This window comes from Schistocerca serialis, chromosome 3 (genome assembly GCF_023864345.2).
Source record: "Schistocerca serialis cubense isolate TAMUIC-IGC-003099 chromosome 3, iqSchSeri2.2, whole genome shotgun sequence".
Taxonomy (NCBI): domain Eukaryota; kingdom Metazoa; phylum Arthropoda; class Insecta; order Orthoptera; family Acrididae; genus Schistocerca; species Schistocerca serialis.
Genome location: NC_064640.1, coordinates 523,892,857 through 523,911,065, shown reverse-complemented (window position 1 = coordinate 523,911,065; position 18,209 = coordinate 523,892,857).

Here is an 18,209-nt window from a genome sequence, read left to right as displayed (position 1 = left end):
GAGCAACTGAGCACGTCGCTCTGCTGCATTTTTATTTCATTCAATGCTGTGTCTGGATTAATCAATGTGGTAAGACTGCATATTATTGGACGCAAGCGATTAACTTTTTCACCTGTGATCTCTTAATGGATTCATCATAAGTAAGTAGTTACTTAAACATTAGTTTGAAACCAAGTCACAAGTTTTAAAAATATCTGTTCTCCTTACATTCTCTCTTCCAGCTAAGATGCGATGGAGCGATATATATGTTCGTCAAATGTTATTGGTGAGGTTCTAAAGCTTTCTCCATTACCTATCTCAATATATGTCTTTTGTCACGAGCATCCTTTACGTTTCGTGTATGTGGATAATGCTCTGCCAATTTGATTCACTATGTATATATGTTTGAAATCCAAAGCCCCAGTATTGCTATTGTCTCCTCTTAAAGACGTCATCATTACAGAGTGTCCCACATAAGGTCACCTCTTCAGTATATATATATATTTTTTTTTTTCATTAATGGAGTTGACACTCTTCTCTTTCATTGCAGCTTGTGATTACGAGATATTTCAGGTTGTGCTTTCTTCTTTTCTATCAACATATCTTATTTTTCCTGATTTGGTGATTTCGTATTCATGATTTGGTTCTGTACTCTTTGTAACGACTGTGGCTAAAGTCGAGGAATATACTGCTTATCACTGTTTCCATATCAGACAGAAACTTACTCACCTGTTAATCTTCTGTCACTGGACCGTGAAGACGTCGCGCTTCATCTCTTCACAGGTGTTTCGTCATCTAATTGACCGTTTAATTAAAGATCAATGGACAGTGTGGAAGTTACATATTAATGATAGTGAACACCATTAACTTTGAATACACTGTAGAAAAAGACACGAATGTGAGGTTGCTGCAAGTTTCCGACCACGAATTATGGTGACCAGACCGGACGGTCTTTACACAAGGCTGCTTCCAAGGTGATGGAACTCGCTTGTGTACCAGAATGGCAGTAAAATCAGCTCTGCTACTATCTGTGTAGTGAAGGCGTCCAGGACCAGCAACAGGAAGGAATTAGAGAGAGCGACTCTCCATACTATTTCTAAACACGGAAGCCACACCGTATTGTGTATCTGCAGTTTAAAAAAAGATTCCCGTAGCTAAATGACAGGGGTGGAGACTTGATGTCTAGTGCTAGAGCTAACTTTCGTGATGAAGCACATCAGAGGACAGCGTTTCGTTCTATGAGTTTAATACAGTTTCTCAAAAGAAGCGTCTTTTTTAAAATTCTTCTGTGGTCTTTGCTTTCAACTCATTAACTTCGTGCATGTTTGTTTATTTATCAGGCACAGCTCCGCGTTTATCAGTTGTCTAGAGTATATTTTCGGCGTCTTTAGTATGGATAGGAATTGCGATTGCTCAGTTCAGATGCGAGATGAGATGGTGAGCCTTCGCTCACAGCTCCAGACGGTGTTGTCTTCGATCACACGGCTTGAAACTGCTGCCGGTTGGCATATCTGTGGGGGACCAGACATGGGGATCCAAAGGACGTCCAGCACATTTCATACATGCCCCAATCGGTCCACTACTGTGACTGCTCCGTGTATTGCCTGAAATGAGGTTGACCCCTCACCACTGGTCGAGTGGGAGGTCGTTCCAAGGTGTGGCAGGCAACAAAAGACTTTCCAAGGGACCGATTGGATGACCTTCACCCTTCGTCGGATGACTATGTTTCAGGCTCTGTCTGTGGCTGACGAAGTCCCTGAGCCAGATGCAGTCACTCACCCCGTTCCAGAGGAAGCCTCTCGTCCCACAAGGTCTGGACATTCATAGAGGGTGAGTTTACTGGTAGCTGGGTGCTCCAGCATTAGGCATGTAATGGCGTACGTTAGGTATATGACTGTCAAGGAGAGGAAGGAAACCAGTGTGTACTCTGCTGTGTGCATTCTGTTAGGAGTCATTCTAGATGTGGAAAAGGTATTTCCAGATGCAGGGGGTGCAAGCAACTGCAAGCAATAACTCATGTCAGTACCAACGATGTGTGTCTCTTTGTATCGGAGATTTTCTCTGGTTTTGGGCGGCTACCTGCAGTGGTAAAGACTGCCAGTCTTACTTGTGAGATGAAGGCAGAGCTCACCCACTACAGCATCGTCTGCAGAACCAACTGTGCTACTTTGATACAGAATCGAGTAGAGGGTCTGAATCAGAGGCTCAGTTCTGCGACTGTATATGCTGCAGATTCCTCGACTTGCACCATCGGGTGGTGGGTTTCCCAGTTCAGCTTTATAAGTCAGGTGTGCACTACACCCAGGAAGAGAGTGGGTGGTTTTTTAGGTTAGAAGGTCACGGGACAAAAAGGGCATCTGTCTAAAAGAGTGCAGAGCAAACACATGAGATTAAACCTATCAACAATCTGTATTGTAGTTGTAAATTGTCATATCTGTGTTGGGAAAGAACCAGAGCTCCAAGTGCTAATAGAAAGTCAGTGGCGACATGCGGGTCCGTCGTATACTACCGGACCGCGGCCGATTTAAAAGCTACCACCTAGCAAGTGTGGTGTCTGGCGGTGACACCACATTCCTCCCCCGCAAATCGGCGAACCGTCGTGTTATAAGGCTTCCGCCCGCCGTGGGCAGGACCCCATGTTGCCGTATGCGACGAGGTGGGGAGCCTAACAACAGGCGAGGCTGTGCCACCCGCACCCGGCCATTCGGTCCGAGGGGAGCTAGGAAACGCCTGAAAACCTAGTCCAGGGTGCACGCCAACATGCGAGGTATGCGCCCGAAGATAGTCAGGAGGGGCCGACGGGTCGACCTCCATCGCGTCGGGGTACCCGACGCGCGAAGACGCCATGTGGTCCGGAGCGGGCAAGAGTTCCATGGCGGAGGACTGCTGGTCACGGGAAGCGATCGGCGGCGCGTGACCCAGGGAGGCGCTTGGCGGCTGCAGCGACGCGTCCACTGCGGGCGGCGTCGGCGGGAGAACGGGCGGCGGCGGCGGCGGCGGCGGCGGCGGCGGCGGCGCGTCGCCATGGGGCAAAATGGAAGGCAGCGTCGGTAACACCTGGGGATGAGGCGAGCCAGTAGATGGGTCCCCAAAGCGCTGACCGGATGGCACCGTCGCTGAAAGCAGACGGGGAGCGGCAGAACCCAGGCGACGACAGAGGCGCAGCTGATTGAGATGCCGACGCACCTCACCAGAGGCCCCCAAAACCAAATACATTGCGCGGCCGAGGCAGCGAAGAATGCGCCCTGCGAGCCAACGCCGTGAACCGCGATAGTTGCGATAGAATACAGCGTTGCCTGGAGCAAAAGCAGGAGTCTGCCGCTGCACAGGAACCTGATGCGGCGGATGCAGCAAAGACATCAAGGTTCGATGAGGACGACCGTGGAGCAACTCAGCCGGAGAGCGACCCTCTCGGGGCTGAGAGCGATACGAAGACAAAAAGAGCAACAACGCGTCCTCCCGCGAATGTGACTCTTTCAATTTCAACATCTGTGACTTGTAGGTCCGGACCAATCGTTCAGCGGCACCGTTTGACTGAGGCGAAAACGGCGCGGATGTCAGATGTTGAATACCATTAGCCTTGCAGAATGACTGAAATTCTGCGGACATAAATTCTGGGCCATTGTCGGAAACAATAGTCTGTGGAAGACCTTCAATGCAAAAGATAGCGGATAACGCTTGGATGGTGGCAGATGACGTCGTGGAAGACATCCGGACAACAAAAGGAAAATTACTGAACGAATCGACAACAACCAACCATCGAGCATTCCAGAATGGACCAGCAAAATCGATGTGCAAGCGTTGCCGAGGGGAAGTGGCTTTCGGCCATGCAAAGAATTTCCGCGGCGGTGCGGATTGTTGTTCGGCACACGCCATGCAAGAAGAGCACATATTCGTAATCGCAGCATCGATTCCGAACCAAGTACAGGGCTGACGAGCAAGTTGTTTCGTTCGCACTAGACCCCAATGTCCTTGGTGGAGAAGCCGTAAGACAGAGGACTGTAACGAACGTGAGACCACGACCCTGGATTGATCATTATCTGAACGCAACAACAAAACACCACGTCGTACAAAAAGTCTCTCCTTGTGAGCAAAAAATCTGTGAACCAACGGATCCTCTATCCGTAACTTTGACAAGGGCCATTGCCTAGCAACAAAACGCAAAACGGTAGCAAGGACAGGGTCAGCAGCTGTGGCTGTAGCTACACGACGAAAATCAATCGGAAACGATTCGACCACGGCATCGGTTTCCAAATCAATGAACATGCAAGCAAGTTCGGAAGAATCGAATGCTCTATCCTCAGCAACAGTCAAACGGGACAACGCATCGGCGTTTCCGTGCTTAGCAGTGGACCGATACAAGATATCGAAGCGGTACTGCGAGAGGAAAATTGACCAGCGAATAAATTTCTGCGCTGTACGTGGAGGTACAGGCTTGTTCGGATGAAAAAGCGATGTCAAAGGTTTGTGGTCTGTGATGATGGTAAAGTGACGACCATACAAGAAATCGTGAAACTTTGTAACACCAAAGACGAGAGCCAAAGCTTCTTTCTCTATCTGTGAATAATTTCTTTGCGCAGACGAGAGCAATTTGGACGCAAAGGCAATAGGGCGATCATGCGATCCATCTTTGTGCGCAAGCACAGCTCCGATCCCGAAATCCGATGCATCTACCATCAACAAAAGGGGTTTCTGGGGATCGAATGGCGTAAGGCAAGTATTAGAAAGCAACGCCGATTTCAACTGGCGAAAGGCGCGTTCGCATTCCGTCGTCCAGACGAACGGAACACCTGTACGGCGTAAGCGATGAAGCGGAGCTTAAATAGAAGAGGCATTGCGCACATTCAATCACACCTTGTGATTCCAAATCGTGTAATGTTCTTGCGACCTCATCACGCAATGCGTGGGGAACATTGCGCTCTCTGAAAAATTTCGGTTGCACGTTGACTTTCAGTTCCAAATGTGCTTCATAGTTCTTAGCGCAACCAAGGCCCTGTGCAAAAATGTCTGCAAATTCTTCACATAGACTATAAATACTGGCTGAAGGCACAGTCTGGTTCACTGATAGGACCTGATTGACTATAGACAAGTTAAACAACTGAAATAAATCCAAACCAAACAAGTTCACTGCAGAAGAAGAACGAAGGACGTAAAATGACACAAGTTTTGTTTGTCCCTTGTATGTTGCAAGAAGGCTGCACTGTCCTAACACAGGGAGATGCTGTCCTGAATAACTAGTGAGCTTAACATTTGCGGCACGCAACGGAGGTGTGCCCAGTTGTTTGTACGTGTTTTTCTTGATCAATGAAACTGCAGCTCCGGTATCGAGCTGGAATGGGATCACGTTGCCATTAATGTCCAAGTCGACAAAAAGTTTAGTGTCCTGCTGACGACAAGAGCGACTGTCTTGTGCAATTTGAACAGACACTGGTACAGAATCACTTGCTAATTGACGTGATTTCCGGCGACATCGACGCACACTTTTTGTGGGATGAACACAGCCACTGTTAGAAGGAGCGGCACTGGGCGGAGTGGAATTAATGACATGAATGTCCATGGGCGAAGGTTCACGAGCCTGAGTAGTCTTTGTTCGATTCCGGCGCGAAGCAAAGGGCCTGGAATGGTTGTGAATGTTCGATCTGAGCTTTTTCTGGCAAACACTTTGAACATGTCCTTTTTTATTACAGAAAAAGCAAATAGCTTGGCGTGACGGGCAATTCTCACGCGAATGTCTAGTAGCACACCGCGGGCATGATTTTACTGCATCTGCATGCTGGCGCGGGACACGTGGCTGCGCGGACGTGCGCGAGGGCTGTTTACAGTTCCGTGCAGCTCGCCCGGCGGGCCGGTTAATGTGACACACAGCGGGCGAAGTTGCAAATGATGCCTGAGCAAAGTCAAGCGTGTCTTGCCTATCCAATATGTCTATCACTTGTTGAAGGGAGGGATTGACTAGTTTCAAAATTTGCTCCCGTATACGAACATCAGAAACGTTCTGTGCAATTGCATCACGCACCATAGTATCTGAATAAGGGAGTCCACATTCACACTCGAAAGCACAATCCCTTGTAAGGCCTTGCAAAGTTGCAACCCACTCCCGATTAGTTTGCCGGCCGTACGTTTTGTACGAAAGGACGTATACCATTTTGCAACTACATTGACTGATTCTTTGAAATAGGCATCTAAAGCAGACAAAATTTCGTCGTAGGACAGAGTTGCTACGTCGCGTCGGGGAAATAATTTCACTATCACACGGTACGTTTGCACCCCTACACACGCCAATAAATGAGGCTGCCGCTCGTTACCTTGAATTCTGTAGGCGGCGAGATGAAATCCAAACTGGCGTGACCACTCCGTCCAGGTTTCCACCTCCGCATCGTAGTGCCGAAACGGGGGTGCAACAGCATGTTGTGGCTGCGGTAGCGGTGAAACGGCGGCTGCCGCATCGGTTTGCATTGCACGTTGACACTGGACGAGCTGTCCAAGGGCATCCAATTGATTCTGCAAGCGATAAAATTCGGACAGTACATCTGGAGATTGTGGCGAAGCCATGACAAGTAAATTAGAGCAATACGAACGGGAAATCCCATCCTCGTCGCCAAAAATGTTGTGGACTGGCAAGACAGCCAATCCACAGTGACGGGTAACCGAAAGGCACGCGCTTAAACTCACGCAGGCTGGCGTGAGGTCTGAAACAGGATACGTAATGAATGCTATAAAGAAAAGTACGTATCTGCTGGAATACTTAACTTTAATCCATCATTGGTGTACATCGCTCTTGGCGATATAAGTTAGACTCTTTAGATACATGCAATATACTGTTAATGGCGCCTTGCTAGGTCGTAGCCATTGACTTAGCTGAAGGCTATGCTATCTATATTCTCGGCAAATGAGAGAGTCTCCGTCCGTGTAGTCGCTAGCAAAGTCGTCCATACAACTGGGGCGAGTGCTAGTATGTCTCTCTAGACCTGCCGTGTGGCGGCGCTCGGTCTGCAATTACTGACAGTGGCGACATGCGGGTCCGTCGTATACTACCGGACCGCGGTCGATTTAAAAGCTATCACCTAGCAAGTGTGGTGTCTGGCGGTGACACCACAAAAATCGTCACATAAACCATAACAATCCCTAATATCAGTATTCCATACTTCATACCATAAATCACAGTAGTTTGGATAATGATCATAAAAAGGTTGCTATCCTCATTCTTATTATCTCATCATATCCTCATTACAAAAGTCCATAAAGCATCGTTTTAAATACTAGATCACTTCATCTATAATAAAACCTGAAGTCTTCAGTTCACATATGACACCTATAGCAAAATTTATATAGCCATTGAAGAAATCCTGGTTATGGCTTGGTGTTAGGGTACCTCAGTGCAAGATGCTGAAATTAAATATTTCCTCCAATTATTGACAGTACATGTTATAACTGTGCAAAAATACATACACTGCCCATTTTATCATTACTGTCTAGAATCCATTATTGTACACTTCTGTACACTAGGCTCCAAGAGAAAATGCATTATGAGATGTAAAATTCGATGTTATTGTTTCTTGTGTTGTTTTTATCTTGTGTGATGCCTTTGTCTTTAACAAAAAAATCATTGCTGTCTTCTTTTACATAACCAATGCTTGTAAAATGATGCATTGTAAAGATCTAGGTCAGTTATCTTAGAACATGATGTTGTATATGCACTGTGATAATCACTATATCTATTACATAAAAGTCATGATACAATGAAAATAAACATACACATATACTTACAGTACCGGGTGAGGCAAAAAAATTGGTATTTTTATGTACACACACATGTGAATGAAAAAAAAACCTGTAGAAAAAGCTTAACTACTCAATATATACAAACTGTTGGTGTCAAAAAAAATTAAATACGTGTTGTCATAACATTACTGTTATATACTGGTGCATTGTTGTCATCATTAGGACAAAAGAAAGTAAAATAATCACTCAATGAACAGTTTTATATTGGTGATGTGATGAAGGCCCCTTGAAGCTTTCATTCTAAGTGTTTGAAGAAGTAGTACGTTGGGATGTGGAATTCGTCGAATCCATTATAAAATAATGTAAATTTCTTACCCTTGTTCTCTGCTTTACAAGAGAATTGGTGCGCTCCAACTAAAACTTTTCGTCTTACTTCGAATTTCCTAGCGTGACTTACCTTCTTTTGTAGCATTTTCCTCTTTCTGCTACAATTTTTAATTTAGTAATTGCAATTTCAATCAGTTCTCGATGACTTAAACACTGTGATGTGGGGAATGAAAGAAGCTCTTTTACTTTGTCTGGTGGATTTTTATTCTTCAAAATCAAATGTGGTGAGAGCAAAGTTAAATAATTAGGAATTGAATTAATGGTGCCCTGAAAAATCTGAATACATCTGTCCCATTCAGTATGTTGTTTATGGCAATAAAGTCTAAATAGTTTTCCCATCTCTTTCCTACCTCTTCATTGGAGGAAGCGTGGTACCTGGAAATAAAAATTGGTTTAATCTTTCAGTTGTGCAATGTACGTGTCCAAGTTGCAGAACAAAACTGTAGTCCATTTTAGATATAACGTTTTCTACAAGTACTATTTGTGGTAATAAATTCTTAGTGAATGCAGATTAAGCAGTTTTATCTGTAGCTCTGAGAAGTGGAATAAATAAAACCAGTTAGATGTTAGCTCGACTACAACAAATATGTATGAAAAATCCTTTGTGATCTTTGGAATAGGCCCATAGAGGTCGACCACCTTTAAATGATGTAATTTAATGGGGATAATTGGGAAAAGTTGAGTCAATTGTGATGTAGTGGAAGATTTTGCTTGTTGACAGGGTTTGCATTTCACCAGAATGATTCTAATTCTTTTCTCCATATTCATGAAGTAGGACGTTAGATGAAGTATGAGGAAACACTTTCTTGGTCCATAATCAGTATAGCTCAGATCTATATACCATATCAGTTTGATGACAAGGTTATCAGGAATACAGAGCTGCTACGTCTTACTGTTTTAAACGCTTGAAAAGGATGTGATTTGGTACCAAGTAATGACATCAGATAGTAGATTTCTGTTTTTTATGACACAATTGTTTGATATTCTTTCACACTCTATCCTTATGTTCATTGGCAACGTGTTTTAGTGCAGAGGACACAAAATTTTCAAACGCAGCTTGCTGAGTGTAAAGAAGACTGAAATTTGACTGAGGAAATTGTGTAGAAGCAATCGTTTGAAAACCATTAAGAGATCTTGATAAAGCGTGAGCGACTATATTTTTAGTGCCTGGAATATGGATATCTGTCCAATTGAATTCCTATAGATGAAGTTTCCATTGTCCAAGACGATCATGTGGAACTTTAGCAGACATGAGGAACTGAATTTCACAGTGGACTGTACACACTTTCGTATGTTTACCATGTAAGATGTAACGAAATTTTGTATAAGTTGCGAGTTCTGTAATGGAATAATTTCTTTCTGCTGGGGCAAGCACACAACTGGCAAAGTCACCACTTTTCGTGACGATCACTCCATTTTCTTATATTTCCTGGAAGAGATGAATGACAAAGGTAGTTTTGGAACCGTCTGTTGCAATATAATAAAATTTGGAAAGATTTGGGTATGGTAATACAGGGGCATTCAATAAAGCATGTTTCAAATTCAGAAATTCAGTTAGTGCCTGATCATCACAGAACCAATTTGAATATTTAACCACATAGCTGACAAAATCCTAGTATATCCAAAACTGAATGATGAATGAAAATCCTAAAAAAATGAGGCCAAGGAAGCTTTGTAGTTGTTTTTAATCGTGGAAACAGTGATGTCACAGACAGCTTGAAGGTTATCTGGGCCAGGTTCAATTCCATCAACAGAAATGATGTGTCCTAAAAACTTAGTACATTATTTTCCAAACTCTGATTTACGTAAATTGACTGTAACACCCTGGCGTGAGAATGTATCCAGTAGTGCATTCAAAATACTATTAAGCCAAATTTCTTCCGCTATTGACATACTTGTGATCCTTCCTTTTAAAACAAATGGAAGGATGGTATTGATGCCACGAATGAAAGCTGCTAATGATATGGTAGGGCCAAAACATAATTTGCAGAATTGATAACAATTATCAAAGCATAAGAAGGCAGTGTATTTACGACATCTGAGGTGAAGTTCAGTTTAGCAAAATCGAGACTTTAAATCTCGAATAGAAAATATTGTTACTCCTCGAAACTTTTGCAGCAATTCATCAAGTGTCTGTGGTGTATCTGTTTCTGGAATTATAATGTCATTAATCTATCGTGAATCTAATATAGGCCCCAACAATCCGTGTTTTATGGGAACCACATGTAATGGGGTGATATATGGCCTTGCCGCCAGTTTCATAACGCCTTGTGCGAGCATGGATTCTAATTCTTGTTTCACTTTATCTCTATAAGTAAAAGGTATTGATTAACGCTTTGAAACAAAATTCTTATGAGGTATTACTTGAAATTCATGCACAAATCCTCACATAGTGCCTGGTACATGTCAAAAACATGGGAATGTGACCGTAAGCCTTCTTGTAACTGTTGTTTGTCTTCGTCTGTTGCTGCTTGACAATCGTCTACCTTGGCTTGGATTGCCTGTAGAATGTCAAAATTAGATTCTTCATCTGCACTGTCGGTAGCAAAAGATGTGTCAGTGGAAAATGATGTAAACCATTCTCTACTCTTTGTGTATACAGAAAATCTCTAATCTGTTAATTTCCTGGTCCTCCACTGAAATGCTCTGCTGAAGCTATAACGCAATTTCTAGTTTTACATCTGCTCCTTTTCCAGAAACTGCTCCACCAACACTAGTCTTTTGTAATGGGAATGTAGAGCAAGAATTATCCACATTGCATTTATTTAATGCTGCAGCACTAATCGCTATAACTGAAGATCCACAGTCAATTACAGTGGTGGTGAAATTATGTGAGTCAAGTGGTGTGTTGATAATCGGATGGTACACATTCTTTGTGGCTCTTCTGTTTCCTGCAATAAAGTCTCTATTTTGTTTACCAATGTGATAATATGTTCTGTTACTGTGTTCATATTGTCTGTAGATGACGTTTTGCCATGGACATCTACAGAATGCTGAGATTCTAGTAATTGTCTGTCAGGAGGATGGAAGCGACAATCTAGTTCATTCAATATATAGTGTTTTTGTTGTCCACAACCATCATTTTGCCTCTTGTCATTACCGTTACTGTGTCTGTAATTCTGACTGTCGTCTGTTGTCATGCCTTCTGTTGTATGGTTGTGACGATTAGAGTGTCACTAATTATTTCAATGAACATAAATGTTCCCTAATTATTTTTATTGTAATTTTGCTGTCATCCATAATTTTGCTGAGACGAATTGTGACTGCCAATATGTTATTGCTGAAACTGTTGGTTGTCGCCAGCAAAATTATGTTTTGTTGCTGACTGTACAGAGGCTGTCTGTTAAAATTGTTTCATTCTGCCTAAATTTGGTCCAAATGTAAATCCATCTGACTGTCCATGAAAAGTATTTGGAGAATCACAAGGGTTTTGTTCATGTTCCATGATTTTTGCAATATTGGCAAGATTACTTTGTAATCTGTTAATGTCCTGTGCATTGATGTTGTTCACTATTTGCCGGTTATATTGAAATCGCTGTAATGAAAGAAATCCTTCTGTCTGTGGAAAAGGTGTGGAAGTGTGCCTGCCAAATTTGACTCTGTGTTGAGCTCCAATTGTTCAACTTTCTTTGCAATGTCTTCTATTCTGATGTTGTTGACTAATACCATATCGTCCACTGTGTCTGTTATTAAGGAATCTGTTATAATCTTGATTCCTATTCCCATTGTAATCCCTGTTGTTTTGAGAGAAATTTTTGCTGCCGTAAGAGTAGTCAGACTGCTGAATTTCAAGTAAGTGAAGTAGCTTGCGGAATGCATTAACACTTTTTTTGCCGACCTGTGAGTAAAGAAACATGTAATGAAGGAGGAAGTTCTGAGACACAAAGTTGAATGAGAGCTGACTGTATGGCTCAGTCAAAAGCTGTTTCTGTTGCAGCAAGTACTTAAAAAAAATTGTGTAATTGTCACGAACATCGAATTCTCAGAATTGGATAGGGTGATTAATTGATTTTTGACTCCTCGTTGTGTCGTTTCCAATCAATACTCCATTGAAAATGTGTTGTGGAATTCTTCAGCAGAACAGCATTAACTGGCTATAGAGTGCATTTGCATGGCGGGTTTATCTTCTAAAAAACTACTAACGAACTATAATTTGTAAATTACTGCCCAGGCTGGAGGTAAAGAATGGGTTTGCTTTATAAAAAACTGAAAATGAACTGTAATTTGTGTGTTACTGGCCAAGCTAGGGTAAAGAAAAAGAGAATTCCTGTATACAATCTAATGGATGTAAGTCAGTATTTTCATTTTAAAAAACTTTGTATTTTCGTACAGAAAGAACATGTTCATAGTCGAATTCGTCATGTCTTGGAGAATTTTGTAGATCGTTTCTATTGCAAGATGTTTGCGATTATCGCTGTTCTGTTTCGAAGTCCCTAATTCTTTTCATTCTGCCTAAGTTTCCATCAAATGTAAATCCACCTGACTGTCCATGAAAAGTATTTGAAGAATCACAAATGATTTGTTCATGTGCACTGTTTTTTGCAATATTGGCAAGATTACTTTTTAATCTGTTAATGTCCTGTGCATTGATGTAGTTCACTATTTGCTGGTCATATTGAAATCGCTGTAATGAAGGAATCCTTCTGTTTGTGTAAAAGGTGTGGAAGTGTGCCTGCTGAACTTGACTCTGTGTTAAGCACCAATTGTTAAACTTTCTGTGCAATGTCTTCTTTTTGTTCTGTTAGAGATTGCAATTGCATTGTAGTTTCATTGCCGACTCTATTAATTTCAGATTCCAAATGACTGATCTGTTCCAAAAGCTTGAAGGTTTAATGTAGTAGTCTTGTGCCTGCAGCACTGGGAACTACTTCATTTATTTTGCTGAGAAGGTAATCTTTCTCGTTGTGTATTGTTCCTTTAATATGTTTTAACTGATATACCTCCTTCAACAACTAGTTGTGAAAATAGAGTCTGCAACTGTGTCTGGTTTTCTGTAAGCACATCTAAATTGTCACTAATTTTAATTAATTTCGTGTCAATGTGGTTTGTTAGTTGCTTCTCAAGTATTTCACTGTGCTTTCATAATTTCGGGTCAGTATGACTTGATACCTGAATAGCGAGAATTTTGTAACTTTCTTTCTGTTTTGTGTTAAGATGTGTCACTAACATTTTATTACTTAATTGTTGTTGGGTCACTTGAATTTTCTCGTTTTCTGAAAGTAAAATCTGAAGTATAGTTCCAATATCACTGGCCTGTACAGAATTTCCGTTAATCACTGTGTGATGAGCGGATTGTTCATCAGTATTCACATTCTCAACTTCTGTTCTGACCTGACTTTGCCATGTCTTTGTTGTGGAAGATTCTGCCTTTCTGGAATCTAAACCTTGTTAAGCTGAAGTAGGTACACCATTGACGAAATAAATATTTAGACCTGCAAACAGATTGCTATTTGCATTGGCTAACGTTTCCATATTTGTTGGAGCTTTGCTGTCTGTGAGGGAACAATCTGCCTCTTGCATTGCAGAGTTTGTGTAATTTTCTAAAATGGGATGCAATAATTCCTCAGAAATTGTGGTATTATTTTCTGTTGAAGAGGACATAGCTGATGTTTGAGCAATACAGGTACTAAACTACTGTTAAACATCTTACATGGCATCACAATAAAGAACAATATTCACAAGTCAGTAAATTGTCAAAATTATGCATGTTGATTTGTATGGCAAAGAAAACACAAATGATTAAATTATAATCACAGAACAAAAACTAACTGTGAATAAAATGTTACAAAGAGCAGTGTACATAACTGACTACAAAATTCACAAAAGATTCCCCAATGCCCAAAGCAAACAGAGCTGTTGCCAAGTGAAAGTTTCCTTTAAAACTTATTTTTATTTCTTTTTGAACTCATACTGACTTGATTGATTGATTGTAACTGTTCAGTTGTTTAGCTATAGGCGACTTTGGGCATTTCCAGCTCTGAGAAAAGCCAGATATATCTGCCTGCGAGAATACAACATGATTTTTGGACCTGCTTTATGACCTTTCTGAATATGTCCAAACTAATTAAATCTGGAACTTTACTGTCAATCACTTTAATTAAATTAAGTGCTCCTGTGTGTTAATGATCTGTCTAATAATGCTGATCATGAAATGGGCCCTGGGTGTCAATAATTTTCGTAGCAAACAGGTCCTAAGATGAATATATCTTACCTCATAATGTAATGCTTGGAAACATGATGCTTGTTGCTCTCTTTGTGTCAGCTGAAAATTTCTAACTGCAGTTGCTAAAAGCTTAGTGCAATGCTCCAGACAACAAGTAAACTATTTTATACACATCACTGAGTGGGACACTCTTTAAATAAAAAATTACTTGGATCAAGGATGTGCACAATGCTCTGAGGTGACATTTTTCTTTAACAAACTGATTTTAAATTATCTGATGTTTTATTACTGGTATGTAATTCATGTTCCAACACTCATTAACATTGACAAAGGGTAGACTGAATACCATAGATGTTAAGTCCCATAGTGCTCAGAGCCATTTGACAAAGGGTAACATTGATATCAAACACTTACTTTCTCAAATGTTAAACAAATAATTAATAAACATTAGAAAATATCTTACAATGAAGATTACTCCATCTCTTATGAAAAATCTTAAGTTCCATGATATGGACGTCTGATTCAATAATGGCTCCAAACTACGTGCAGCTGGAGTGCAACTAAATACAAAAATATTACCTTCATTCCTCTTCATATGATTTTCTAATCTCATTTCAACCTAAATCACTAACCAGATCACGTGTCCTCTGCCAGCATCAGTCACACTACAACTCTAACTACTTAGAATACAATATTTTATGTCCATATTCAGTTTAACATTACTTTCAATAACCCTAAATAAACATTCATGTGATTTATTGTATAAACTCCACCTTTTTCTGTGAAAAATTCCTTCCATACATTTTATCCTACATTTACGACAAAGAATTCTATTCTTTCCCAATCACAACATAATTTATTATTTGCTGATATCAAATTTGTAGAAAACAATGTTGTACAACAACCAACCAATGAGAAATCATTATAAATTTTTATTACTCAATACGTTTTTTAGAAATAATAGTCTCCACTTAAATGAAACATTCAACCTATGAGATACTAATTAACTTTTAGCAATTAAAAGAAAACTCTTTGGAATCAAAAGTAAGACTTCTTGATAAAAAATAAAAAGCAAACATGGTAAAACTTTACCAAACTCAATTACATGTGCAATAGTAAGATGAAATGGTTGTGGAAGAAAAATATGTATTATCGATAATTACATTTTAGTGACAAGTATTCAAACTTTTCTATGTTTATTCTAAATCCTTAGATCAACAAGAAATAAAGCCTCTATCAAACTTTATCAAAAAGTTAATAAACAAATAGTTGCTTTTATTTAAGATAACAATGAAATTATTGATGATTTCATTCATGGACACTGGGATATAGTTAGAGAGCATTTTACTCTGATTCAAACATACCGAAGTGATTAGTCACAAATACTCTACATTATTGTAATAGTTATAATTGCAGGTTGATGCAAATAAAACCAAATATGTCATTAATTTGTTGGTGCTGATTTAAATTTTAATGATATTACAGAAATGTATAGTACATATTTATAAGATGACAATATATGAATTATTATGATACATGTAAAAAAAATCTAACAATGGAAATATTCGAAATAAAAAGCAAAGAGTTTAAACAACACACAAAAAACACATACACACACACACACACACACACACACACACACACACACACACACACACACACACACATACACACACACACACACACACACACACACAAATACACATATATATGATAAGAGGTGTTGCAGTGGCTAGCATAATTTTTAGAAATAGACTCAATAAAATCTACTTGCAAAAGCCTTATACACAAATGAACAAACGAAATATAATTAATGATAATACTATACAAGGTTATAATAGATATCATTAACATTTATTCAACATATAGTAATCGTTTAGGTGACTTTAATGAATAAAAAATAAGGCATATGATACATAAGTAGCAGAAATTACAATTATAACTTGAAATTAAAATTTGTAACATATTGTGTATTTCCCATTACAAAAAGTCATTATCGGCAAAATACAGTTTTCTGTATTTAACACTATTATAGGTAAGTTCAGTACTCTTTAACCAATAATAAATGCTAACCAATCAACAAAAATAGTGATAAATCAAATTCTGAAACTGAATATATAAAAGATTCTAGTTTTCCTATAGTTGAAATATTTAATATATTTGGTTAAATTTCTGTTCCTTATTATTAACCTTTAAATATATGTAAAGGAAAAATTATCCTTGGTTTTGGAAAAAGCAAATATTTACTGAATCTCCACCCATACACATCAACAATTACAAACGGAAAACAAATGTTTTAAGGGTTTAGCATAATTTGAAAAAATAAAAAGTTAATTTTTTTAAAAACTTGTAAATTGTAATCAGAAAGCTATCTACGAATAACTACATAAACAAATAAGACAGAATATTAAAAGTTGGACTATTATTTCGTTTGAAGAATACGACTTATGTAAAACGGATTTAGTTTAAATACATAAGGGAAAATTTAAAAAGTCTAACAAAAATGAAGAAAAAACAAAACAAATAGTATTCTTTAAGGATATAAACATTAGTTAACTATAACTGATATGTTTCCAAACATCGGCAGTATCATATGAAAACATAGGTAAAATGTCTCAGATGTTTTAGAAAAAGTTATAAATATTAAACTTACAGGAATTTTTGATATGGATAATACAGTCTATTCATTAACAGAAATATTTGAAATAAATCAATCAACAGATAATTTTGGCAAACATGAATTTTAAAAAAATCTTGTGATGAACATATTGTATAAAATGTTAAAAATGTAAATATAATTTTAAATACTTTAAATAGTAACATACATATTATTTAACATAACAGGTAAGTAAAAATAGAAGAAATAACTTATGAAAACATTTATAAATCAATCTGTAGCATTAAAAGGAAAAATTTGTTTTTATTTTTATTTTCATATGAACTTAATGGGGGTTACTTATATACATAAATCAATTAACTGAAGAGAGTGTGGTGAACAGGGATGCATTGTTTGTGTTAATTGAAAAGAAAATTATTAACACACTTTGATTAAAGTTAAGTACATCAATGTATAACAGTTCTTGTGTGTGATCATTCAAAATATTAAGATAATTATGACAAGAATTTTTTTTATTTTTTCTTACATATCTTGGGGTAAATATATTGGAATTGGTTCATAATTAATTCTTAACATTTCTAAACAATTTGATTGTCTGTCTTTAATTTATTTCACTCTTTTGTAATCTTCCTGTTTGAAAAAATAAAAGTTGATGGTATTTTCTGTTAATTGTATGGTGTACAAATCGTGGTTATATTATACTTAATTTTACATCTGGCTTCTTATGTAATTTACTTAATTTTTCTATTGTTCATCATTAAATGTAATAATATCTTCCTCTTCAATTTATGATGTCCTAAATTTTTTATTTTTTCTCTGTTATTTTGTTGCATACAATTTCCTTTAGGTTTTTCTTCCTTTTCCTAACCTGCTACTTCATTGCATTTCGCTTTGCAGTTTTTATAGATTATATTCACTTTCCTATTCACTTCGTGGTACAATGTCACTAGAAAAACAATTTTTTGATTTTATACCTTCTTCTATTTAGAGGACAAAATCAAACAACAAAAAACTCATACAAAAATAAATAATATACCTTAATAAATCGTATTTATCTCTAAAATCTATGATACCTTGATTCCCATAGTAATGAGTTGCGATGTCTATGAACCCTTTAAATATTAATTTTTCATTTTCTTCTAAATGCTTTATAACATTACCATTTGGATTTTTACATTCAGATATTTTTGCTATATCTTCCCTTCAAAAATCTAGAATTATACTTTTATCCACTACCAATAATATTTGTTAATCAGTGTAAACAAATTCGTTCAAAAGAAATAAATTTTAATACGGATAAATACTTTGTATTTCATAGTTAATTTTTTGCTCATTAATTTT